Source organism: Gobius niger (genome assembly GCF_951799975.1).
Source record: "Gobius niger genome assembly, chromosome: 11".
Taxonomy (NCBI): domain Eukaryota; kingdom Metazoa; phylum Chordata; class Actinopteri; order Gobiiformes; family Gobiidae; genus Gobius; species Gobius niger.
Window position 1 is genome coordinate 27,318,176 of NC_136862.1, and position 27,272 is coordinate 27,345,447.

The 27,272-nt window shown below is 42.9% G+C and overlaps 1 protein-coding gene across 1 annotated transcript in view; it reads left to right on the forward strand.

Moving 5' to 3' along the window:
• sgcd (sarcoglycan, delta (dystrophin-associated glycoprotein)) overlaps window positions 1–27,272 on the forward strand; it is a 426,694-nt gene that overhangs the window by 97,849 nt on the left and 301,573 nt on the right. The window contains exon 3 of the mRNA XM_079565997.1: window positions 23,430–23,517. The gene's annotated coding sequence lies outside the window, so the exon portion shown is untranslated. The remainder of the gene's footprint in view (window positions 1–23,429; window positions 23,518–27,272) is intronic.

Here is a 27,272-nt window from a genome sequence, read left to right on the forward strand (position 1 = left end):
CGGACGGGGCATTTCTATGTGGAGTTTGCATGTTCTCCCTTTGTGTAGGTTTAATCCGGGTACTCCGGTCTCCCCTACCACAAAAAAACATGTACAATAGACCAGGATGAGTGAGAGTGTGTTAGAAAGTGCGAGTGTGGGACAACAGATAAGAATTAGCCCAATGCTACAATCCAGCTTGCGTGTTTACATGCAAGCTGGTCAGGAGGGCCAGCTCCGTCCTGGGCTGCCCCCTGGACTCTGTGGAGGACGTGAGGGACAGGAGGGTGTTAGCCAAGCTCACCTCCATCATGGACAACACCTCCCACCCACTGCACGGGACTGTAGAAGAGCTGAGCAGCTCTCTCAGTGGCAGACTGAGACACCCTCAGTGCAGGACGGAGCGCTACCGCAAAGCCTTCATCCCCACTGCTGTCAGACTGTACAATAAGACAGTAAAGTAACATGTGCAATAATCTCTGTATCAGCTGCACTTTATTCCCTGTACCAGCATCACTTATTGACATCCTGCACTAGGACTGTAACTTTACACCCCGATATTTTACTTATATGACCTGTTCTAGTTTTTATCCTAATTTTATTGTTGTTGCTCACCTATTGTTGTATTTCTGCTGCTTGTTGTACATGGGATACCTCGTTTTTATTCTATTTTACTGGTTGCACATTTTCCTGTCTGTTTTTGCACAACTCTGAGTGATCTTCTTGAACGCCGAACAACAATTGTAACAAGTGTTTCTCCATTGTGAGATCAATAAAGGATTATCTTATCATATCTTATCTTATGAGTCCCATGTATATGCACTAACAGGCACTGTTCCGACCAAATAAACAAATATATAATATATAACACAAATTTGGATTAGAATGTTATTCTGTCGGTCTTCCAGGGTCTGTGGACGATCGTTCTAAACCAGAGATTTGAGATCACCCCAAATGATCACAGTGGGCAAGATCAGGCGAGAGCACTGGCCAGTTTACGTCCCCTCTCTAGGACATCATTCGGGGAAAGGCTTCTCACAAAAAGTCTATTGAAGTCATGTTGTATGGGTGAAGATGGAGGTTATGGTGAAGAATTCCCTAATGAAAGCTTTCCGACAAGGGCTCCTACATGTTTACCATCAGAACGCTTGGCCATGGCCTCGCGAGGTCAGCGCGTTGTACTGCGATGACAGAGTGGCCGTTCGAAAAATACGCCTCAATGTCAAAAGCACGTTGCTCCTTCGACCACAACATGTTTGCGCCGAAACGAGTGTGGACACAAACCTTCCCATCCAGCCCCTTCCATTGGGCTCTACCACACTCTCTCCTTACCATCACTGGCCCCTTTTCAAATAAGATATTAGTTTCTTTATTGTCCCTTGCAGGAAATTTGTTTCCACAGCCTGTCAAGTCAACACCATCAAATAAGAAACTTCCCGCGCCTCACCCTGTACTTTGCTGCGTGATGACAGTTTGGAGGTTGTGGGTCAAATTTCTGATCTCTCTTGACTGGAGTGCTCCCTGGCTTTTGGCTTTGGGGGTTAATCCAATCCCCCCATTATTCTCAGTACAAAACGTTTGTGACCATAACTATTGAGCTGAATTATTAAAGCAATGTTGCAATTAAATACTGGAAATTGCCGTTGTACATTTGCATTTTAATTTTCCAGTGCAGTGCCGCCTCAGGTGAACCTTGGTGAGGGGAGAGCCGCGTCAAGCTAAACGATTTCACGTACTCCGTAAATACTCATTCTGCGGGTTCTAATCAAAGCGGGAGTTGTTTTTTGTCCCCTCTCGACTGGCTTTACTTGGCATTTCCAGTTTTGTCTTCGTGTTAATTAATACACAAGAATGAATTAGATTTTCATTAACATGTACTTGGCGATGAAATTACAGTTATTTTCCTGCTTGGGATTAAACAGTTCAAGCAGTTAACTTTAACTCCGAGGACTGAAAAAATCGTATCACAATTGGTCATTTTGGCTTATTTAAAGGGGGGGTGTGATGCAAAATCCTCAAAATTGCTTTCCTATTGACCGGTTGAGCTCTGTGGCATTTTGATTTAATTTGAAAACTTTTAATGAAAAACACTTACTAACCACAACCACCGTTTGTAGAGCACAATAACTGAGGCATATACAGACGACTGTGCACCTGCCTATGACATCGTTCCACACCGTGAAAACCCTCCTGGAGGTGAGCGCAAATGCATGTTTTGTTTTTTCTCCAGCGCGGTCAGGATCAAAATCAAACCCATGACGGGGATTACGGAGCGCCACCTTGGAAACGCTCCACCGGGTCCAGGCTCACAACACATCCGCTCCTGCCTCCGCTCGCCACGAGACAGCAGCCTTATTTACAACACTGCAAGCTTAACTACAGAGGCTGGGATTACCGCTGGCGTCGCAATCACCCGTGCAAACTAAAGAGCTTTTAAATATATATGCTTGTATGTTCCAAAACATTCTTCAAATGTTTTCCGGTAGCCACACAAAGTCATTGGAAGTGCTTGGTGTAAAAGAGTGGATATGCTTTTCTCAGCTGTTTGGAAGAATCTCAAGCACATCTTGTTCACTGTCTTGTCTCTTTTGTAGACAGTTCTTCTCCCCATTCCCCGGCAAAACAAACACCATGGCTGACAATGGCTACAATAATACTGTAGCTCCTATGTCCTGATCCTAGTTCCTATTCCCTTTGTCCCGTGATAAGGTGAACAGTTCGGTCCTTATGGCGTTAGGAACTAGAGCAGGGGTGTCCAAACTACGGCCCACTTTTTGTTTACAAAACCACAATTGCAACTTGACTGCCACCGGACCAGAGCCACCAACACACACTAATAGAATCACGAAGAAGAAGCTAACAGGCTAAAGGGCAAAGTTAACTGCGAGCTAACGTCGCTTCAAACAGTATTTACAGTTTGAAGTTTAAGTTTGAGTGAAAAAAATGATCTCCATTGTGTAATTGGATGAACAGTATCCCTCTCTCCCTTTGTCTTTTCTGTCAGCGTAGCATTTACTCTCACGGACAATAAATAACTTGCTACGGCACCTGCAGTTGCGCTTATGGCCTCTAGGGGCAAGAGTTACTTAGTACTGCTTTAATTGGCCCGCGGCAAATTCTAAAAATATGAATGAATTCTTTTTTGTTGTTGTTGTTTTTACTTTATTGAATATGTCCCACATATGAAACAAGCGCTTGACTGCATGTAATTCTCAGTCTTAGCACTCGGTGGCGCCGCTGTCTATAACAAGGCAGTGGCGCCCGACAAACAAAAGCTGGCAGAGAAAAAGAAACGCAAGATTGAACAAGAACATGATTATTTCTTCACAGAGGTGAATGGGAGATGTGTTTGTTTAATCTGCAGTGATACTGTTGCAGTAATGAACACAGCATTCATGTGTTAATAATTACAATTCCCAATCAATTCAGTCAGTTGATGTTAATGTTTTTCTGACGGGATTCATGTTAAGTTACTGTGAGCTACATCTAAGTCTGAACCAGTTTTTTTTATATATAAATGAAATCCATGAATATAAAGCTGTGATGAAGGCTGTTTTATTACTTTAAGCATATTCAATTAAAAAGCATTGTTAACATTTGATTGAATTTGCTAACTTTGTTACAATAGAGGTGAAGTTATATATCTGAGCTCTACTGAGTGCGGCCCAGCTGTTTGTATATTTGTTCTGTATGTGGCCCTCAGTGACAAGTTTGGACACCCCTGAACTAGAGCTTCAGCTGCAATCAAGTCTAAATCAAGTCTTTATGTTTTCTTTCATTCTTAGCTAGCCGTTAGCACATAGCTAGCGTTAGCATATGGTAGGCTTTGGGCTGTTGGACCATGCCCTTTCCTCCTCTCCTGGGCGACAGTGGTGCAGATGGTAGAGCGGGTCGTCTCATGATCGGAAGGTCAGGGGTTCGAATCCCGCTGGTGCAGACTCGTCGTTGTGTCCTTGGGCGAGACACTTCACCAAATACCTATGTGTGAGTGGTTGGTGGTGGTCGGAGGGACCGTTGACGCAGATGTGAGCTGCCTCGCTTCTGTCACTCTACCCCAGGGGAAACTGTGGCTTACCACCATCAGCATGGAGTGAATGAACCCGACTCCCTTGTGACTTGTGTCATATGAAAAGCTCTATACAAATGAGATTCCCTTCTCTTGCCTCTATGCCTCTGTTTCATTATTGGGTAGAAAATACACCCATGTATCAACATTATTAAAGTAGACATATAGAAGTAGGTGAAAGGGTAGTTCTTTTGCCTCATTGCTTACCCCACACAGCAGCATCGGATGTGACTGTAAGATACCATCTGTACAGACCAGGGCCTCCAAGCATTTTTCCCCAGTGAGCTACTTTTACATAACAAAACCATCAGAGCTACTTTTGACACTTGTGCAACCACAGCCGGTTCTTCCTATACGCAGACTATGCAAGGTGCGTAGGGCCCCGGCGGCTGCAAGGGCCCCGCATCTCAGTCAAACTACCGTGTTGTTTCACTGATTAATCAACGCGTTGTCACTCACACTCCGCCTGCTTTGCCACATATAAAACCAAAACGGAGCAGTCTGCTGAAGTGAATGAGCAGGAGAGACCGACCGCCTTCCCCCTGTCACTTCCAACAGGCGAGTGCTTCTCCGCTCGTGTCCCGCTCGGCCGTCTGTCTCCCGGTTCTCACTTCGCCTCATGCGCGGCTCCTCCGCGGCTGCATCACGTCCCCGTGTCCGGGACGCTGCACTCATGTTTTCTCTGCGCGGACTCGGGGCATCGGCCACACACTCATTTAAACTCTCTTCTTGTTGTGTCTAGCGAAGAATCAGGACAGTAGTTTGATGGATAGACGAGAGTAAAGCCGTGTCCGTGGCCTTTTGGTCTCAAAGAAGAGTTCTCACGAGCACAGTAACTTACAATAACTCTGGTTCTCTGAATGTGCACAGTCTATAACGAGTTGGGCGACTCACAGGCTAATTCTCAGTGGTAAGACTGAAATAACTGTCAGGTGCAGGTTTCAGTTTTAAATCAGCGGTTCCCAAACTGTGGGTCAGGGCCAGAAGTGAGAGAATCGGCCCATTTTCCATTTTCCATTTTAAAAAATGGGGGAAATAGACTAGTAGTAGCAGTCCTAAATCCCAGTTGGACAATGGCTTAGTGGTTTGTTCTCACACAGAGGTGCAGGGCCTGAATTGAAGTAATTATTTTTCACTTCTGCCCTGCTTTACTGTACAGTGGAACTGTTTTTGACCGCAAATAGGTCCGCCCATTGCCGAACAACCATGGGATGCGTACTGTAGGGCCCCATGTGGATTTTTGCTTAGGGCCCCAGAAGGGCCAGCACCGGCTCTGAGTGCAACTATGCAAATTAGGAGAAGTTTATAGACTAGATTTTTCAATAAAATGAAAGAAAATTACTACACTTTATCTCTTTATGTACCTTGATGTTTTCAGATTCTGTTGAAATCTTCAGAATAAAAAGAAAATTCCTCTAAAATGTGACTTGAGAAGCACGTGAAGAAATGTAGAAAGCCTTTGGCGAGCGACAAAGAAAGGACTGGAGAGCTACAGGTTGGAGAGCAAACAAAAGAGTCAAGGATCACTCAAATCTTTTCATGAGGGAACAACATTGTCATGGTAAAAGAAAAAGTCTTTAAAATGTCCGTTTTGGAGAATACCCTTCCTTCTTTCATGTAAATAATTCTAAGGGAGGTAGGCCTAAGTCACGGCGGCTGAAATGTCTCTTCAGAAGGTGTTTTAGTGCTGAAGTGTGGCTGGTCTCACTGATCGATAGGAGACAGATTGAAGCTGCAGTGGCCTTCCTGATGATACTTTTATCTTTTGCTTTGTGATGATTTTTGGACGTTTTCTGCTCTCAGACACAGTCCTTCAGCGTAAAAGCTCAGATGTAATGTCACGCTCCGAGCATGAGGCTGAGTGACAGGACAAAGGCCCCGGAGTGCGATCGATGCTATGCTACACCGTGTTGCTGAGCATACATCAGAGGCAACCTAAAACGAAACTACAGTATGTTCAACCATAATGTCAGGAGCATTTTCAAAGCTTTTACTGAGACTTTATGCATTGAAAATAAGATATAGCCTAAAGAGAAATAAGCTGGTTCAAATGACAGACTCTTTAGTCATCAGTGCATTATAAACATTCATATTACTTATACAGTTTATGAAAAAGTTTATATCTGTTTTGTAATTTAAGTAGATATTGTGGCTCATAAATCTGTTTTGAGCAGCTTTAGTTTTATGCCTTAAAACAGAGGTGGGCGAACTGCGGCCCGTGGACCAGATCCAGCCGCCCAAACATTTTTGTCCGGCCCTCAAACCCTCTTTATATATATTTTTTTGCATTATCCATGGCGAATTGTGATGCAGTGTATCAGGGGCACCATGACTGTCCCCTGCCAGAGTGGGCTCAAAGGGCTCTATATTATTCAAATTTATTGAGTTCAAATTAAAGGTCTTATATCGTGCTAAATCTACTTTTCGGAGCCTTTACCCATGTTGTGATGCTATTTCCTTATCAAAAACACCCTGTAGTGGTTTTTGACTTCATTCACGCAGGTCTGAGTAATCCTCATGAATCCTGCAGCTGCTCCGCCCTCTTGTTTAAAGACTGGCTTTGGCCATCTTATGTGAGATCTTCAAACCGCCCCCATTCAGGACTTGCCCGACATGGCCGGGCCGCCCCTGAGTAAACACACACGCCCCCTTTTCCAGATTTGCGAGCGGCAAGAGGCCGAACAAAGTCATTTTTGTGCTGAAGTTGTGAAGAAAAGGCCTCCTTTCACTTCACCGATGGCTGCTTGGCAAACCTTGGCCAGTACCACCCACTTATAACCAGCGAGATTTCCACAAGAATAACACCCGATGGAGAGGCCAGAGCACTAAGTAAATCAAAACGTTAGCTAAATGGTTTTGATAATGTGTGTTAGCCATTTATGAAGCTGTTACACATGTATGTTGCAACTCCTTATAACTGCATTGTAAAGCAGCTTCTCTTATTGCTGCGATAATTATATTTCTACTACTGCTACTGCTGCATCTCAGAATAATACTTCAACGATCAAACGATCTCAGAAGTGCTATTTGTCACCTTTACCATCACTTTATGTCAATCAGTTATTTTGTCTTTTTATACAATCTTTAGCCTACAATCACCATCAAGCGTGTTCCATTTATATGATTTTGTGAATTTTGCAATGGGAAAAGTTGATCAGAATTAAAGGGACTATAAGGAGTTTAAAAATGTTAAAATTAAGTATTTTCCTCCCGCTACATGTTCCAGCCATGTCCTAATGTGTAGAATGAGCTCAGACCTGTTCACCACAACTGCCTCTAAAATCCTGTACGGTCACTCAAAAATGTGTCACTTCGGCCCGACATGCCGTCATGCACGAGCTTAATATAGAAGGTGCAGTTACACATATGGCCTGAGGTGGCAGTAGTGAGTATAAAATGGCGAACTTGCTTCCAGCCCCTTTAAGTTTAAGTTAATCTGACTCAATTCAGGTCACTCATGTGGCCACTTTCAATGTCTTGCCCACCCCTGCTTCAAAATATCTTATGAGGATGGGAGTTGTAAGGTCAGAACCGCTCCTCTGTACCAATACTAATCCTGTATCTCTATATCCTCTGCATTACAACGTGAGAAGAAACTTGTTATGAACTGAAATTGACCTCTAACAAGAGAACATTTTGTACTACACAAAGCAACGGCAAGTACATCCTAAAGAATTGGAAAGCTATTTTGATATTTTTAGTAGACGTGGGTGGGTTGTGGGTTGACTTTTTTCCTTTTTCTTACTGTGTACCTTTTTTGTTATATATGACAAACATCTCTCACTCTCTAACTTATATTATATTATTAATTTCTAAAAGAGCACTGAGGTTTTTGATGGATAGATGGTGTTGTGGAGCAAAGGGAGCTGCGTAGGAGGAAGAGGAAGGAGGAGGGGCTGACCAGTGCAGGACACCACGCTCTGAAATGGTGACAAACCCAGGAGGTGCTGCACCGTTTCAGAGGATCAGAGGAGGTTGAAGGCAGGTCAGGTTGGCCCCACAATGGCGGCGCGCTCAGTCACAGCGGCTCAAGACAAAACACCTGAATGCAATTTTGTTGTACAATTGTACAACGACAGATAAAGCACTTGCTTACTTACTTATAATTACCGAGAACAAATCAAGCCCCTGCCACTTTGGCACATTATGTTCTTGTCATATCCTAGTTTACACTCTTTTTGGTTGGAAATTTTCAATTCATTTTCTCATATTTGTAGAAAGCAAATTGACCCAGATCCAACAACCATGTACTCGGAGTGGTACGCACTAACGTTAGAACCTCAAGGGCCAATCACAATTAATAGCCTTCTCTACTGGCTCGTCGTTTAATCCTTTCTAACTGGAAGTCCCCCTCACCTCCAAAACATTCTCGCTGGGTGAGGGACACCATGTCTTTCCTTCTGCTTGAAAGGATTCGGATCACAGTCCAAAATTCAAATTCAAGTATTTGGCAACACTTTTTGGATTATTATGAAAATGTGTTTGACACGGACTGTTTAGATTAGCAATTTAGATTAGTATTCCCCTGTTTTTTATTTTTTTTTACTGTTGTTTGTTCTAGGGTTGTTTTTCTCTTATAAGTTATTTGAGGTATTTATATGCCCTTTTTTTTTTTCCTCTTTTTTTTGGATTGGTTATCATTACCCTGTGGTGGCTTTGGCAAACATAAGTTTATTGAAGAATTTTTGTCCTTGACTATGTTCCCCAGTATTTCAATAGAGTGTACATTGATGTGTGTTGTATGTACTTATTTTCAAAATAATAGAAACATGTTTAAATAAATAATTACAGAGAACATGCATAGCAGGGTATTTCAACCTGGATAGACTCAAACAGAAAAAGCAGCGATTAGGAAGATTTATTGACATGTATATTAGTTTTGGTGATCAGACCCCGGCGGCAACATCGATGTATGAAAGTCAGTATGGATGAACAGGTTGGAGTTAGGGATGTCTTCCCCCGGAGCCTGGACACTGGTGGTGTTTTGGAAGACCCGTGAAGATGCAGCAGGTAGAAGCCGTGGACGGAAGAGGCAGAGATGGGGCGGAGGTGGGTTGCAGCACAACTGGGAAGCAAACCAACCATAATTGCTTGGGCTTAAAAGCGGGACCGAGGGCGATGATTGGCTGCTACGTAGGTGCGGCTCTGATGGCTGAGGTGGAGGTGTGGCCCTCTCGGAAGCGGTCATTGGCTGGAGGTATGTGGTGCTGAAATTAGTCTCCCAGGTTGAACTAACGCCTAGGCTTCATTCCTCCAGCTAAGCTACTCCTGACCACGTGTCGTCTGTGTTCAATTCAGCCAAGAAACAGGAGGCAGACTAACCCTTAGGAGGGACATACACATATCCTGTACAAAACATGTCATGGATTTTCCTTTGTAATGTCGAATATAAACGCCACTTTTTGGGTTTGAAAATGATGTAATCCGAGCCCTATACATTTTGCATGAGCATTTTGTTTTCTCCCTTTTCCCTTTGAACTCCTACCCAGAGTCGGTGTCTATGTTTAGAATTTGGAGCACGTTTTTACCAGAGGCCGGTGAGCATCTGTGAGTTTTATGGATTTCTCGGGAGTTTCACCTGACGAGCTGCTCAGCTGCTGAAGGTTTACTCAACGCAAAAATCACACAGTTCTCTCGAAAAGTCAGAACGCTAAAGAACCTCTTAGTTCAAAATGGAAACAGACGACAGGCCAGAATAAACCAATTTCAAGTGTCATTTTCTAGACGTTCAGGCTTTTTGTGTTGCTGTTTATTTACTTGCTTCACTGGTTCCAATTGAATCTAATTTGAGTTTTGACTTCATTCTATTTATCGGGTGAAATGTTGCGCGTTGTGGCCTTAAAAATAAATCGTTTTAGAAGAGGGTGGCATGTTTTGTGAAAGGCATCCAAATTACTCTTTTCTGAGGACCATCTGAGAGACCATAAAAGTCTCCCTGTACCTCTGAGTGACATAAGGAGGTTGTAGTTTTTATTAGAACCAGTGTTTGATCGACAGAATCAGTGCAGCCGTGAGCTTAAGTCAGTAAGTGCTTTATTTATCATTGTGCAATTGTACAACAAAGTAAATAGAATCTTTAGAGAAACACAATTTTTCACTCTTTTTAGCCATTTTCTGGTGGAATATCAACTTATATATCACACAGAAATAAAGTCAGGTGTAAATCGGGCCCATATGGATATTTTGTCGCAACAGATTGTTCAGTAGAAGTGAAAAAACGGCAGTTGTAGCAAGCACTAGCTAACCGTTAGCATTAGCCCGATGCTAACATGTAGCATCAAGTTAGCATTCTCCGTTATTCATGTATTTGTGGGCTGTTGAACTACTTTGCTCCTCCCCATGTCTTTGTATCATTATTTAGTAGAAACTATATTCATAATTCAGCGTTTGTTACAGTAGTTTTTGAATAATTAGAGAAAATGTAAATTTTTTCCAAATTGTTTTCCCCTTAACTGTTTTCAAAAATGACCATATATGGGCGATTCCAGAGATGCCGTCTGTATCTATAGCATCCTATGCAAAAAAAAAAACGTTGATTCAACGGCAGAATGTGAGATACAGTCATTGTTTGTGATTGGTTGTATTACTTCTTAGTCTAGGTATCTCAGTCAGGATGGTCAGTCAGTCATGGTTCAGTGGTTCAGTCATGGTTCAATGTATCACTGTCCCGTGTTCAATATTGGTTATGTTGTGTTAAAATGTACAGAAATACTGTTTATATAGTGCTTTTCTTACCTCATCAGGCCCAAAGCGCTTTACAGGAAAGGAACCAGTCACCCATTCACTGTCTCATCCATACAACAATGTATGCAGACACTGGAGGCAAGTAGGGTGAAGCGTCTTGCCCAATGACACAGCGACAGTGTGCATTTGCAGGAGCTGGGATTTGAAACCCTGACCTTCTGATCACGAGACAACCCGCCATGAACAAATGTAGCTGAGGCCTTTGAAACTGAAATAACATTTGAAAAACTGTAAAAACATTACTTTCTTGCTAGATAGGACACAAGGTCAGTCATAATCATCATAGTCATGAAATCACTCAAAATAGATCAAAACAGTATTAAGGAAATAAGTGGTGGTTTCCATTTGACTACATTGCACTGAGTTAGAAGGGCCAGGCACAAGATGGCCGCCAGAATCGTTCCAGCATATTACTACGGCGATGTCCTAGTTTTATTAAAGATCCTTGGGTGCACTGTCTCCTGGGTTTGTCCCTGTTTCAGAGCGTGGCATCCAGCTCTTCCACCCCCTCCTTCCTCTTCCTCCTCACCGCCTCCTCTCGCTCCATCTCATCTTCATCTTTGTCCTCCGTCACCCATGCCTCCATTATTCACCTGAGAAACTTCGTCTCACAGTTGAGTCGGGACTCTCCAACAGAAACACAGATCGAGTCGATTTTCTGTTCACGCTCCGGTTCAGATTGTACCAAACAGGAAAGAGGACGCCGACAACATCCGGAAATACTCCTCGCACTGACTTCTTTTTAACTCTTGCGGATGCTGTCTTCGAACTCCTCCGTGATTCCCGCTGACGTTCGGAAGTCGTCCGAATGACTGCGAAAACCCTTCAGACCCGGTTCCGTGCTTGTCCTACTTGTGTCTTTGACTGGACCCGTACCAGGAGCACCTGTGAGCTCTTCCCCTTTACAGCCTCGCCTCATCTCTTCCTCCCTCGTCGTCCTTTAACATTGCCTGCCTAATTGCTTGTCCTTCACGCGCACACCACAAGCTTGTTAAACCCCGGCTCTGCACAAGGACAAAACGGTGAAATCCAGGCCCAAAGCCCAACATTGGTCTTGCTCGGACCAAGATTCTGAAATCTAGGAAGCTGTCCATGAACTGTATCCTTCGTTACAGGAGGCCATTGCTTATGGGAGGCCGCAAGATTGTCTTGGCTGTTAATAATAGCTTTACATTTTTGGGCTACAAATAGCAGAGTGTTATTCTGATCAAAAACTACTCCACGATGATCAAATTGTTCTACCACATCTAATCTCTCTCTGCTGACTAACACAGATGGTTGCTCGTCTTGTGCTGGCTGCCAAGAGAAAGACATACAGACTCATTTATGCTTTGTTTGTGTGTCTTTGTGAGGATTGTTTATTTGGAATTTATTTTATTCTTACCCAATTCTAAAAGCTTACAGCACTATGGGTCAGTGTAACACCTCATTTGAAAGTGGAAAGATTTTTTTTCTTGCGTTGTCGTCACTCTTTCATCGTAAATTTGGTCCTTTTTTGTTGCTTTTTTACTTTTTTATGGCCTGGTTTTCACTTGTTTTGTTGCGTTTTGATCATCCCCTTTTTGGCGGCTGTTTTCTGCGTTTTCATCCTCATTTACGTCTCGTTTTTTAGTCGCTATTTTGACGCGAAATGTGCTCTGTTAAAGAGGGCGTATTCTGCTTTTTTCAATGACATAGCACCAGTCCATATCACACTACAATGATGACCAAACCTTCTGTTGGTCTGTAAATGCAGTAAATTAAAATAACTGCCTTGTATAAAATTGCTCTCTCAAAATGGCTGTAGCGAATGTTTTGAAATAGCCGTCTCCAGGAGGTGGGGGCGTTCCTAGGAGGACTCAGGCAAACCTATCCCTAAAATGGCCGCCATCAGTTTTTACAGATTACTCAAAAATACGTGAATGAGCCAAGGAAACACTTCAGGCATGTTTTTAATGAGGGAATGACATAATAACATGATGTAAAGCTTGAAAAAGTCGATTTTGCATAATACTCCCCCTTTAAGAGTTTAGTGAAATATCCCAATAATATGCCTATTGCGAGATTGCACACACATTGCTTTTTTTTTTTCAATATAGCCCTGGCATCTACGAGATCAGTATAAATCCAATCTGTTCCAAGAACATTAGTTGCTGACAAAACCTCAAGGTGAGAGGTGAAAACAGTAAAAACGGCCCAGTTCAGATGACGGATTGGACGCTTTAGCTGCGATCAATCATTCAAATGTCCATAATTTCAAATGGCACACGTTTCCGACCATTCTGGCTAATTCTGCACATTCCTCAGTGTTGTTTCCGATCGGTGCCGGCAACGTTTTGGGTGCAACGCAAACAGCAATCATGAATAACCGAATCCCTTTGGGCCGGGATCACTGCGCGGTGGAAATACGCTTACTGTCTGATGGTTATAAATGCTAATCGTGCGAAGCATTTGGGCCCAAACCCGACTTTTGACAGCGCAATCTCCTGGAAATGTATGACTCGGGCGCGGCGCCGACTAAACGCGCCGCTGTTGTTTATTTTCAGTAATCTGTCGCGTATTGTTTTGTGACAAATGGCTCTTTCCAAATCGCTGTGAGAAATGGAGGGCGTTTGTAAGCAGCCACTGGCATTTTTAATACAATAGACACATTAATCTGGAAATCCGTGAGGAGAAAAAAAAAAAAAAAAGGAATATTCAAGTCGATGTAATGGTTGCAGTTAAATGCAAATGGCGGTTTGTGAAACATGTGGATATCAAATACGTGCTGTCCTGTATGGGGCTGCTAACGTTTTTCTCACTGACGCTCTAGGAACATTTTCGCTCTTTTGAACATTTGTCATTGATGGTACACATGAAGCGAAGGGTTGATGGATCATTTTGCAATTGCAGTTTCTGAAAACCCATCGACTACGCTTACATGGCATCATGATTCAGGTTAATATTTCGGTTTCTGAAACATTTGGACTAACCGGTTTCAATAATAATAATACATTTTATTTGTTCAAGCACTCAAGGTCGCCTTACATAATGGAAACACATTTAAAGTACGATGCACAAACGTTAAAGAACAATAAGCAAGACAATGTAAAGTTCAGGCAAATGAAGCATCCAGGCAAACATAATGTCCAACTAAGCACCGAAGTTGGTTGTGACGAGCCATGTGGGTGTCTCCCGTCCTTAGACTCTTTGACACGGTGAGGAAAAACTCAAAAACCCAGTGGTAGAAAAGAAAAACCTCGGGGAGAACCACAGAAGGACAGGCTATAGAGACACAGGGCCGATGGGAGTCCTTCAGCTGACGGGCCAAGATCGCAGAACGTCCAGTCCTTGTTGGAGCTTCAGTTCTTCTTGTCCAGTCCCTGTAGGCGGGGTTCTTCTGTTCCTCCGTGGACAGGGCTGAAGACCACGACACCAACGACTCCCTATCTGAAACAGGGGCACGTGTGAGCTGACAGAGTTGCTCCTGTATACATGGTAATTGTAATCGATTGGGAAGAACCGCGTCGGACGGACGTCTCGACGCACGGAGAGCATCATGACATGAATATGCTATCTCGGGTGCTTTCTATCGCCAACAACAACACACTAACAAAGTTGTTTTTTTCCTCGCTCTCAAAGTGCGACACTGCTGCATCTGTATTTCCGGTAGGCTGCACGTTCAAGTACTTCCAAGATTCCTTGCGGATAGAACATGCGCAGAACAAAAACAAATGTTTCTTTTGATGTGGATATTCCGATATATACATTTATGACTAAATATTTGGGTTGAAAAAGGAGCAACCCAGGGGTCATTTTTAAATAATACGATAGACACATTAAGCTCGAAATCCGTGTGTGTGTGTGTGTTCTTGTACTTATGACATTGTGAGGACCAGTTTGAGTTTTTAACCACCAGAGTGAGGACATGTTTGTAAAGTGAGGACATTTTGGGCTTTCCTCGCTTATTTGAAGGACTGTTTGAGGGTCAAGGTGTGGTTTTAGGGGTCGACTGTTCGGGGCGAGTGTAGGATGCCCCAGTGTAAATCCGCACTCCGCAGCTCCGCTTTCTCCAGTGTGGCCATCAAACAGTGGAATATGTTGCCAACAGAGCTGACCACATGTGTAAATTTTAACACTTTTTCACACCAGGCTAAAAAATGGCTTATTTTAAAACAAACTTGTTCCCATAATGTCCTGTAATTGGTGTGTATGCAAGGGCGTGAAATCTAATGCTTTGAATGAATGAAGTGTGTGTTGATTTTAATGCTGTTTTTGGGGAAATGTATTATTCTGTATTAGTATTTTTATGACTTTGTTGACATCAGTCTGCCCAGGGACTACAGGTGGAAATTAGCACAAGTGCTATAACCTGGTACAATGCATCTCTCCCTTTGAGGTTAATGTATATTGTACACTGTCCCTGTTCAAATAAATAAATAAACTAAACTAAACTAAACTAAGGGTTAGGGTTAGAATTAGGTTTCGATGAGGGTTAGGGTTAAGGTTAGGTGTAGGGGCCCTAGCTTTAGGGTTAGGGTCTGGGCAATACATTATGTCTCACTAAGATAGAAGTACAAGATTGTGTGTGTGTGTGTGTGTGTGTGTGTGTGTGTGTGTGTGTGTGTGTGTGTGTGTGTGTGTGTGTGTGTGTGTGTGTGTGTGTGTGTGTGTGTGTGTGTGTGTGTGTGTGTGTGTGTGTGTGTGTGTGTGTGTGCATGCATGTGGTTATTGCTGCTATACTGGTTTTGAAAGGGTTATTGACTGCATGTAAACGTCCATGATTAAACGCTGTTGGGTGATCAGCTGCACAGTGATATGTATGCTCTGTGTGGGAACAAAGTTTACTTTTTTGTTTTTACCCAAGAGTGCAGTGATTTGTGGAGGGGGCCTTAAAACCTGACAAGTTGAAGCATTTTGATGCTGATCTTCTAAACGCCGCATCAGAGTGTTGCATTATTGTTGCTCTGGCAGTTTCACTGACAGAAATACTCTACCTGACCAGAAAAAAAGAAAGTCACACGCTCTAACATTTGGTTGGACTGCCTTTAGCTTTGGTTACAGCACACATTCGCTGTGGCATTGCTTCAATAAGCTTCTGCAATGTCAAAAGATCTAGTATAGCTGTCATTTTTCACCCAGATCTTGTATTGATGATGGGAGAGTATGACCACTGCGCAAAGCCTCCTCCAGCACATCCCAAAGATTCTCAATGGGGTTGAGATCCGGCCAGTCCATCTCACGCTCCCTGAAACATTCTTTCACAATGTGAGCCCGATGAATCCTGGCATCGTCATCTTGGAATATGGAACAAACCTTTCTCCAGATTTTGAACTAGTTTCGTGCCCAGGAGCGCTGAGCTTTGGGAGTTGCCTGCTGTGCACCGTTTTTTTTTTAGTCTTTCACGTCATCCATACATCTCTTCTTCGGTCTTCCTCTTGGCCCTCCTGTTTCCCAGCAGCTCTAACGTCAGCGTCTTTATATCCATGAGTTATATCTACCATCTTACATCTGCGTTATCCTTTCATTGCATCTGCTCCGACAGGATACGGCGCTGCAGGGATCCGCTCTGATGCATGGTGCTGCGTGTATATACGTGCGGGGTGTAATTTCAGGGTGACTCTTCCGCCTTGATCCTTCCGTGGCTCACATTTGACTCACAAATTGTTTCATTCCCTCTGGCCTCGGATCGTTTCCTGGAAGTTGTTGGCAGCTGAAAATGAAATGTTTGTAAGACTTGTTGGATGCAATTTAGTTGTAATTTGCACCAAACAGATTTCTTTCGCGTTGCTTGATTAAGATTTTAAAGTGCTCCTTTTGTTAAAACCGGGTCCTCTTCCGTGCCACAGGTTGGTGACCCTTGGCTTAAGTTTTACATCCAGACAGTGGCTTAGTCTTTTCTGGCCCGGGAAGACCGCCACCTCCGCAGCCCGTGAGCGACAGCAGATATGCCTTTGGATGCGACTCCTGTGCTGTGCTGCAGGTTCACGGACCAGTGGAAAGGATATTTGAAATAAGTCTAATCCGCCGTAATCCCGTCGTGGCGTCGGCTGTAAGCGACTCACAGCTCGCACAGATACTGCAGCAGCTTAGAGCACAGAGAGGCAGTGGCCACACACGGCGGAGCAAAACCTACAGTGACACATGGGTGGAAGGGGGTGTTTGGAAATGTTGTCATTCGCTTTGTCCTTTGCACTTGTAATCTCTAGTACATTTCAATGGGATTTTGTTCATTAAACCTGTTAATCAGGTCTAAGTCGATGATTCACTATTGGAAAGTGTAAGGCCATTGGAGCATTCCAGACAGAACCATGAAAAGGTTAGCCATATGCTTTCCTTACTTCTTGAAAAACGTTTTTTTCCATCGCAAGGCACCGATAAGCAAAAACTTCCAGCCTTTCACGACGGCAAGACGCGGCAGCCCACTCTGAGACTTTTTGTTTTCTTAAATTGACAGTAGCTACACAGTTTTTTTTTTTATTGTGAAGCGAAGGGAGTTGTTTTGGGAGAGTGCGGTGTTGAATTTTCTAACCATCAAAGCGTCAGATTGTGATAAAGATGTGTTTGAGATGACCAAATACCTACAAAAAGCAAAACACCCCTCTTTAAAGACTCATCATGGAATGTGATGGATTTGATAAGTGCTAGAAGCTTTCCAAACAGGAGCTGTATGGTTTTTATTCTTGTATTGAGTGCCCAGCCGGAAATAACTGTTGTTGATAAGAAATCGTAGTTTTGCTCAACATTTTACTTAAACACATTGTGTGCCGCGCTGTTTTTGGGGATTTAGCTGTTGAGTGCCAACAATCCAGATGATTTTTCATGATATTTGTAGCACCACAGCATATTCTATGTTATAGCTATGGACACATGCTATGGCCCTTTTGAAAGAGACTCTAAGCTCTCCGTAGGTGAAAACAGTTTAATTCCACGTACCTCGGTTCCTGAGAAATCTACAGAGAAAATCCCTTTTTTTTTTTTTCTAGAAACGGAGATGACGGGGGTTTTATGCAACGCTCTCCTTTCTGATTAACTCCTCTCTCCTCTCTGGATAGGCACTAACCTTATGGGAAGAGGCAAATGCCTAAATATTTCCATTTAAAGTAAATTTTCAACAACAGCATTGTTGACACGTTTTGAAACACTGTGTGTTGCCACAGATCAATATTTTTTTCCCGATTGTGTGCATTTAAACAGTCTGGTTCTCGGATTGAAGACTTTAACAGGATGTTTCTCAGCCGTCCTTGAACCAATTTTGACCATTTAAAAAGGCAGAGTTATGTTAAAATCTCAACTGTTTCGATCTTTGGGATTCTGGGAAGCCTCTGCTTTGTCAACACCACACCCCCTCGGACTAAAAAAAAGAATGGGTGCTGCTGCCGGATGCTCTCTCATCGAATGCAATTTCTCCATCTGTGAGATCAATAAAGTATCATCTTATCTTATCTTATCTTAAACTGAATAATATAAATTAAATGTCCAGTTTGTGACATTTCACACGTTTTTGATCGTCATGTATTTCACTTCTGTTCGTCACAGAGCTACCAAAATCATACATAAGGTTCATTAGAGTGTCTGGTTTCGTAATTGAAACAAAAAAACTAGTTTTACCGTTTTTGGCAACTTGCCATTAACACAGACTATGGCGCAGTGTGCTCAGTTAAATATGATAAATGTGTGCTTATTTAGGTCAGACGTCTCCAACCTATTTTACCTCGTGAGCAAAAACGTCAAGGAGCTACTTATGTCTCGAACATACTTGTGTATACGACTTAGGAGGATTTTATATCAGGCAGCCTTTGTGTAGTAGATTCTAGTTATTGAGCATGGCCAAAGAAAATATATGAATGAATGAATTCTGTCCATATTTATTTACCTAAACGATTGCAGATTCTGTTTAACATATTCAAAACAAACAGAAAATCCTGCTAAAATGTGATGTAGTAAGCGTAATATAGAAATTAAGAAAGTTATTGGCGAGCTACTAAGAAAGGGCTGGAGAGCTACTGGTAGCTGCTGAACCACTGGTTGGAGATCCCTGGTTTAGGCTGTGGAAACACGCCCAAATTCTGTCCTGATTTGATCCTGATGCAGGCCTGCTGGTACTTGGATATACAGTATTTTATGAGATGGTTCTTGGTGTAAAAGTTTGCAAAACCACTGCTCTATTCATATCAAAATACAATATCCAGAAAAGAAATTGCGGCAGGTGTGAGGAGTTTGGGGAAATCAAAATTTCCATTTCTGCAGTTCTTTGCCGAGACCTTGCGGTAACTTGAGGATTCTGCAGCGTCACTCGCCTCGGCAACAGCTGCCGGGGCGAGGCTGCAGCTGTGCATGTGTAGATGTGTTCGGTAATGGCCCTTTATGGCGGTCCGATTGGATTAGCGCACCTGGCTCCTCCGGTGGGTCTTTCCACGCGACTACAGTAAACCCCAGTAAGGCTCCCTCAAGACTGGGACAAATCCAGGGCTTACAGCTGGGCCTCTGAACCCGGGCAGAACAGAGCAAATCCTCTTCCTTCAGCAGCTCGCTCACAAAAATAAAGGTTTCTTCCTCAAATCTGCGATCGATCTTGTCGCTAAAAAAAAAACTCTTTGAAAACAAGTAGAGCTGCTTGATTAAGTACAATTAAATAGAAATATGAAATTAGCAGCATTTGTTAAAGGAGAGATATCACACAATTCCTTTTGAGCTACTATTCACAACTGTGTTCTCTTGTAAAAAAAAAAAAAAATTCACCTGGAAAAATAGTTTGCTTCCTTCACCATCGTCTTCTACTTCTACAGAAGTGTTTCAATCTGCACTTTCCAGATAATATCGTGTCACAGAAACATAACCCAAGCATGATATTCCCTCACCAGACGTGTTCTGAGCGGTTTGTCATCGCGGGTAACCTGGCTAACGCCATGCTGCTGTGTGCGCTCAAATCATTTGGAACTGCACAACAGCCTGGGGACCATGGCCGAAATTTTCGCATTGAATTGGGAACCTATCACAGAACGAGAAGGGACGGCAAGATGATGACACGCTATTGGATATATGGAAGCTTGTAGTTTATTTATGGATTTAAAAAAAAACAATCGGATCAAACATGACAGCAGCAGACGCGACGCTATTTTTCAATCAAGTTTTAGGCCGTGTTCTAAATAGTTTAGCTCGAAAGTTTAAAGTGGGTACGTCATACGTCATCGGATACGATGATACGATTGGCTATGGCCACGTGCAGACGCAGACCCACTGATGCCACAGACAGCGTGCGGAGGGGGCGTGTCGGAAAGGGTCAGAGGTTCTTAAAGAGACAGAGGCCTATTTCAAGACATTCACTACAGCCATTTTGAGAGAGCAATTTTATACAAGGCAGTTATTCTAATTTACTGCATTTACAGACCAACAGAAGGTTTCGTCATCATTGTAGTGTGATATAGACTGGTGCCATGTGATTGAAAAAAGCATAATACCCCCGCTTTAAAAACACGGAACTAGAATTGAGTTAAACTCTATTATTGGAAAATGAGACGGTGGGCGGATGAAAATTCTTTGGTCACTTCGGTAACTGTCGAAATGCACATTTTCATTTGTCTTAGTTTTTGGCTAATATTTCTGTCACTACCGGTCCACCTATTTACTCAAAAACATGTCCAAATGTGGCAACGGTATTCCAAGGTTTCCAGGTGAAAGCAGTATTAGTTTATTGCCATAACGTAATAGAAATGTGTACTTCGCATAGGGATCCCTGTGACCTCTTCGCGCTCCTTTCTAACAACTGCCTCGCCTCCCGTCCGCCTTTCTCCCGTTGATTCATTTCTCCGTTCCCACTCATGCATGTGTCCGGGAGCTCTCCGTCTTTCCCTCAATTTCCCTGTGTCACGTCGCGCCTCTGCTACCTCGGCTCGGCTCTGTGCGTGAACAGACTTTCTCCAGGAAAGAGAGGGAAAAAAACAACCCATGGCTTTTGAACGGAGACTTCTCCATCACTGTATTATCACTAACTTTCCCGGAATTTCAATTTCCTCGCTCCGCACACAGCACCACAGAAAGCATGAGTGATTTTTATTCCGAACTGCCGCTTATTGACTGGGATATTTTCGCTTCGAGGCCGGTACTGCACTTCTACGTTGGTTTTATAGCCTTGAATGATCATATTTAGCGTTAGACTTTTTCCAAGTTCCTATATAACAGGCTAGACACATTTTCACCATATCATAAAAACTGCAAATTCCAAACAACTGAGCTTGGTTACAGCCAACAGGTTCCCACCTCACATAGTCCCATAGAAATCATAGAAATGCTTATATCTATCTGAGCCTGTTCCAACAAATGCCCACACTTTGTTAGCCGTCGAATCCCGGGCCCGTCCCCATACAAATGAATGGGGACAAGCACAATACTGAATCATGGCGAGGTACATTTTGTCCTTTTCATGGCATTCATGTAGTTTCTGTGGATTCTCCATGGATAACATAATATAAGGTTGGAAGGCCACCAGGTGTGTGCAAAAGCTTAACTGAAATTGAGTTAGCATTGAGCACAGAGGCCATTTTATACACTAAGTTGTTTCTATAGTAAAATCTGAAAAGGTCTGTACATTCATTAATGATTTCTCACGAGGTTTTGACCTAAATGTGGTCGATGGGTTGACATTTGGCTTGTTCGTTTTTTGTGATGTTTAACGGCAATAAGAAGATACTTTGAGCAGGCTAACAGACTAACTGTCCGTATACGTTAGGATCGATTTTTTATTTCTGTGGTTCCAGCTAAATAAACTTGTAGGTAAACAACACAGTTAAAAACTGCTAGCTACTGAAATGCTAAAGCAATGCTAGAATCTACTGTAGTAATTGTGAACTACAAGCAAAAGTTCACATTAATGAGGCTGTCTCTAGGGTGATCCTAGCCTGGCAAGCCAGCCAGTCCTGTACCTGTATGTGCCTGTGTAATGCTTTTTTCATGTGGTGAACTTAGAGGGTGACGTGTGACGACAAATCGTCTTCTGAGAGTGATAAAAGAGAACGTTTAACACGGTCAAAAACACCAGGACAGTGAAGAAGTATGTTGATGCTTCATCTTCTCTTACTGTTGTCCTGTTCCAAATGTACATTGAAGCCGTTGCACATTGGTTTGACCTGTGGGGACGATTGCTTCTGCAGTTAAAAATGTGACGTTGCTAATGACCCCTTGTTACCAAAAACGCTCTACTGGCCAATGCCATCGTACAACCACAAACTTCCTCATTTAGAAAACATACAGCATGCTGCTTGTGTCATCTGGCTTTTCTCTGATTGGTTAATATGCTTGTCAATCTCTCCCGGTCCCAGACACATCTTTGTCAATAATAACAAAAGCATGTCGTCTGGCTGGGCTATATTTTTCCTCATTTTAATACTTTTGTTATTACTATTGATAGATTGTCAATGTTGAAAGAAGTGGTTTTCAAACTTTTTCCCTTCAAAGCCCCCGCGCTCAAGCTGGAGCCAGTGCTGCCAATAATAAAAATGAGCATTTTTTTGCCAACAGAACTGGGTTGTTTTTTGCACATGTTTCTTAGTCATGGGATGTTTTCCCATTTTGTTAATTAAAATAATAAGCCGTATGATCCGGCCTTTTGTGCAGAATACCTTCTAATTCCAGGTTTGGAACCAACCTGTTACTTGCTGTGCCCCCTGATCAGGGGTTAGGGTTACGGTCAGGGGTTATGACAAGGGTTAGGAACGGAAAATGTGATGTGATTTGTGTTTCAAACAGATCTTACACATAGTTTTAGAAACTAGAAGGTCTTGGCTTTCAAATGGGGTATCACACTGGCATATGGGCTGTAAGCTCTGCAGTCAATATGTTTTGAGATTTGTGTGTGAATAATTGCTAACTCTAACTCTAACTATTTTTGTTTCTTTTGGTTCCCAACAACGCAACCCGTTCATCGCGGTCCCTTTTGTGAACTGTTCCTTGCCCTGTCCCCTCACCAAACCCCCTGGATTTTGCCACCCCAACGTGGAAGTTATGGGGCCATATGAACTTTTCCATCTGTTGCAATAATACCATTGTTGGTAGAAAAGAAGAATTTGGAGAATGTAAATAGTGTACATATTGACAGTTCTATGCACTGTGAAATGTGTGAATGGCCATTCGAATATTGTTGTTATACATGTTTGTTTATTTTTTGACTTATCACAATATATCATTTGGTACCACTTAAACTTGGTTAAAGCTTGGTGTTCCGTTTTCACTACTCCATTCCTAGAGCCGAATTTAGTACTTCTGATCTAGCCCAGTTTCTTAGTATTTGATACTCATTTATTAATATAATAACTTATAGGTTACACTAAACCTAAGCTGGCAGATAACAGGTTGAAGCCCAGATTATGCCTTTTAACTAATGGCTCAACTGTGAGGGAAAGTTACCTTTTTTTTCTGGCCCAAAAGATATGGGTTTTCCTCTTGATTATGTTCCACTGCCATACTGTACATAAGGGTCATGAGCGAGTCCCAGTACTACCCTTGGAATAAGGAACTGTCCATCTTCCTACATCAAAGAAGCAACTTTACCTTTTCATAGCATTGCCTCTCCCCTTGTGTAAAACTGTTATAAACACATACCCACATTTAGTTTACATTATCCATCAAAGTAAGTACTTCATGAACATGGGTTAATGGTGTCTTCTCTTGTCTCCCTCTAATTCAGGATTCGCCGGGATCAGGAGTGGAAATGGTCGGCCGTGTGAAGCGCGGAGGAGGAGCTTCGTTCTGACCAGAGAGTGTTTCATTTGCAGGTAAGGACCGAGCGGCTGTTTTCACATTTATTCTCTGGCAAATTGCCTCCCAAAGACCTCGCTCCTCCGCACAGACTTTTAATAGCCTTCTTTCCCAGCCTCCGCAATCCACTCCCTAATTTCGACCACTTAGCCATTCACCGCGCAGAGTTGTCTATCTCCCTCCCATTCGCTTGCTTTACAAATTCCCGACAAACGGAACAAACAAAAATCATCTAACGAGATCTAATTCGTCAAAGCATAATCGGCAGCGAGCGTGGGCAAAGTCAAGCGCAAAGTCGATTGTTGGAGAGGGCCCGGGAGCGAGCGGGGCAGGAGTTTGTCTGCGTCCCAGGGCAAATTTGCATGAATTATGGGCCAAAAATAAAGCCCTCTCTGACTGTTAGCTCTATTACACAGTCTGTTTCTTTGGCTCTCGGCACCAAAGCAACTCATTGGAAAATCGGTTTACCCAAGGACAACACGGAGCACTCCTCAAAGCTCGTCAACGTGTAATTACATAATTGTTTGGACCTGTTTTGGCACTTGGTTTTGTCCTGGCTCGGATCTAAATGTTCTCATTGTGTCCTGATTTATACCTTTGTCCAGAGGTAGTCACCAACAAAGTCAATTTCTGCACCGCACTTGAGTTGGATTTGTGTTGCGTACTTTGTATCAAGCCACAAAGTTATTCATAAAGCTTATCTTACATTATTTGCAGTTTTTATTTGGAAATTTGTCCAGCGGAAACTTTTGGGGAAGGTCAAGCCCAACTTGCCTCCCAGCCAACTTGGAAAAAACAAAATCACAGAAATGGCGTTAGCTATCTGAGCCTGTTCCAACAAATGTGAAGTTCGTTTAGCAATACCTCTTCCTGAACTGTCCCCAACTTGTGTCATTGATTGTTCTGTCCCATTTCAAATGAATGGTGAAGCCATTTAGCTTAGAGGCTACTTTTACACAGTAAAGTACTAAGTAACTCCTGCCCCTAGAGGCCATCAGCGCAACTGCAGGTGTTGTAGTAAGTCGCGATTTTTCAACCTATTAATTGTCCGTGAGAGTAAATACTACGGTGACAGAAAAGGCGAAGGGAGAGAGGGATATTGTACATCCAATTACACAATGGAAATATTTTTTTTCACTCAAACTTGGCTGTAAATACGGTTTTAAGTGGTGCTAGCCCGCAGTTAGCTTTGCCTGTTAGCTTGTTAGCTTCTTCTTTGTGATTCTATTAGTGCATATTGATAGCATCGGTCCGGTGGCAGTCAAGTTGCAATTGTGGTTTTCTGGCTAGAAACACCAGGCGAAGATGAAAGACCCTCCAATCATCCCATTAACAATTGTATTACCCCCAGAGTGGCTACGGAAAGGATTTATTAGGGTAAACAAATTACTTTGTATTGCTTTAGGTAAAATGTCAAAAGGTCAGCACATTAGTGATGTATAACTAGGCTTAGATGTCACCTAAATGTTGAAAAGATCTGAGATGCTTAATGGCTAAATGCTAATGCTAGGCTGTCGGGGAAAAAAGGTCGCTGTCTTGCTGTCTCTGCATACCTTATCTTTTAGTTCAATGGGTGGAAAACATGTTAATCTCCTGCTATCCTCTCTGCAGTGGCAATCTGTAACTTTGTCCTAGACTGTAGACTGTATAGGTCCAGACTAAAAACTAAGGGACACCATGCCTTTACAGGAGCCTTTGTTGAGCTGGCTCCAAGGACCCTGCCAAACTGTTAGCATGAACGAGCTTCAGTCGGGGAAGCCACCTTCACTTAGTCCATCGCTATTCTACAGTCTCGGGTCCTGACCTTTTTTTCCAAGCTTTTCACCACAGTATAAAGTTACTCATCAAAAACATACCTGAGATGGTGCTTTCATTTGTGCATGTTTCAGTCATCCTGTATATTCAGTTCCTCTTGTTCTTTCTTACCCACACTCAGGTAAACATTGTACAGAGGAAACACCCCTGAGCTTTGTAGCAAAGTCGAGACACCTTTAACCAGACTTGGTTCGCAACGTGCTGCAGCGTGAAAACTTTCAAAATCAGTCATACTAACGTCACACACATCTTTTCATTTTATTCTTGACTGTTTGTAGTTGGCCTGTTTTGTCGACTTTACGATGAACCACCCAAAGACAAAGCGAACGCGGCAGAGACCGTGTCAGACGTGATGTTATTGAGTGCGTCGGGACAATTACGAGCCCTGACCGACCTCATTATCAGGCGAATCTGCACATCCATCAAACCACAGCTCCTTTCGCCAACACGGCTCCGCGCTGGCTGTGGTAACTGTCAGGTGCAGGTGGAACTAATGGGACTGAATGTGGAGGTGAATTAGAGATGTCCCGCCGTGGGTTCGCTGGGATTTGTTGTAGAGGACAGAGTTCTTCCAAATCTGACACAAGAGTTAATGAATGTAAACTTGAACTATGAGAGTGTTGAAAGTGGGGACACACAATTTAAAAGGGCCGCACATGTTTCTTTGTTGTTGTTTATTCTCGTGGCAATCTTTTGTATTCACAAAGAGAGAAATACAGAGACCATTTTGTTCAGAACCATTTTTAGCAATCACAAAGTAGTTTGCAGTGTTTGGAACAACTTCAAAAACTAATTGGTTATTGTTTCTCGTTACCTCTCTCCAAAAGTAGCTGTGTTAGTAATTGTGCGACAGTATGACAAACGCAACTAGTTACTAGACAAAGTAGTGACCAAGCTTCAACCAAATCTGCACAAAAACCTATTGCTGCTTGGAACATAAGCCTGTTTTAGAAACATGATCACCAAAGCTCTCAGAATCAGTGTTTCCCTTCAGTCGATGACCAACTAGAGCTCAGCCACAACACACAACAATTCTACAGCAACAATACAAGGCAGAAGTTACAACGCACTGCAGTACTGACACGACATCTTAAAGCAGAAGACAACCCGCCAAACAATACATTTACCAGCTGCTAGTAAACAGATGAAGCGCAAAGAAAACATGGCTGCACTCTCGCAATATCCCTGCGGCTGTCTACAAACTCCACAAACACACGGCAGCACCCGCAATTCACGTTTGTCGTTGGCAGCTTTAAGTACAATCAAAACAAGCCATCAAACGATGAAATATATTCGTAAAATCCACTCATGTAACAGGAAGCGTTTCAGTTTTGGAGACAGAACAAGCCGTGTGGTGCTAAAACCAATAAACATATCAGGACACACTTTCACCGCCCAACACCTTCTCTGGTTCCCTAAACAGTCAGTCACTGTCTGTCAGCCACTTCAGGAAAAGCTGGGTCTGAGGGACGCAGTTTTTCTCCGAGCCTGTTACTTCCATTAGTGAGGAAACGGGAACTCTGTTCTCACAAAACCACCTCTGGTTGCTTGCATGCACTCTTAGCGGGCTAGTTGTTGGTGTTAGCACTACGTGCCTGTGCAGCTTCACTTGGCTCCTTTGAGCCAAGATTGTGTGTTTATGAACTCGTCCCCATGAAGAATGTTTGTTTGTTTGTTTGTTTGTTTGTTTGTTTGTTAACTTTATTGTCCCCGATGCTAGGAGTGTGCCAGGAAAGTTAGGATAGAGTTTTGACCACTGTCAACAGTTACAACTTAATCAAGATGTCCAGGGCCATTAGCCATTAGCTTCAATACAAAATTGCCCACTGTTATGAACACAGACGTCTCCACCGGGGAAGTATTTGCATCCTTCATCAGATTTTCAACACGCAGTACTGTTCCCCATCTTTAGAAAATGTCTATCCAAAAGAATCTCAGTAAATCCCCATAAGAAATT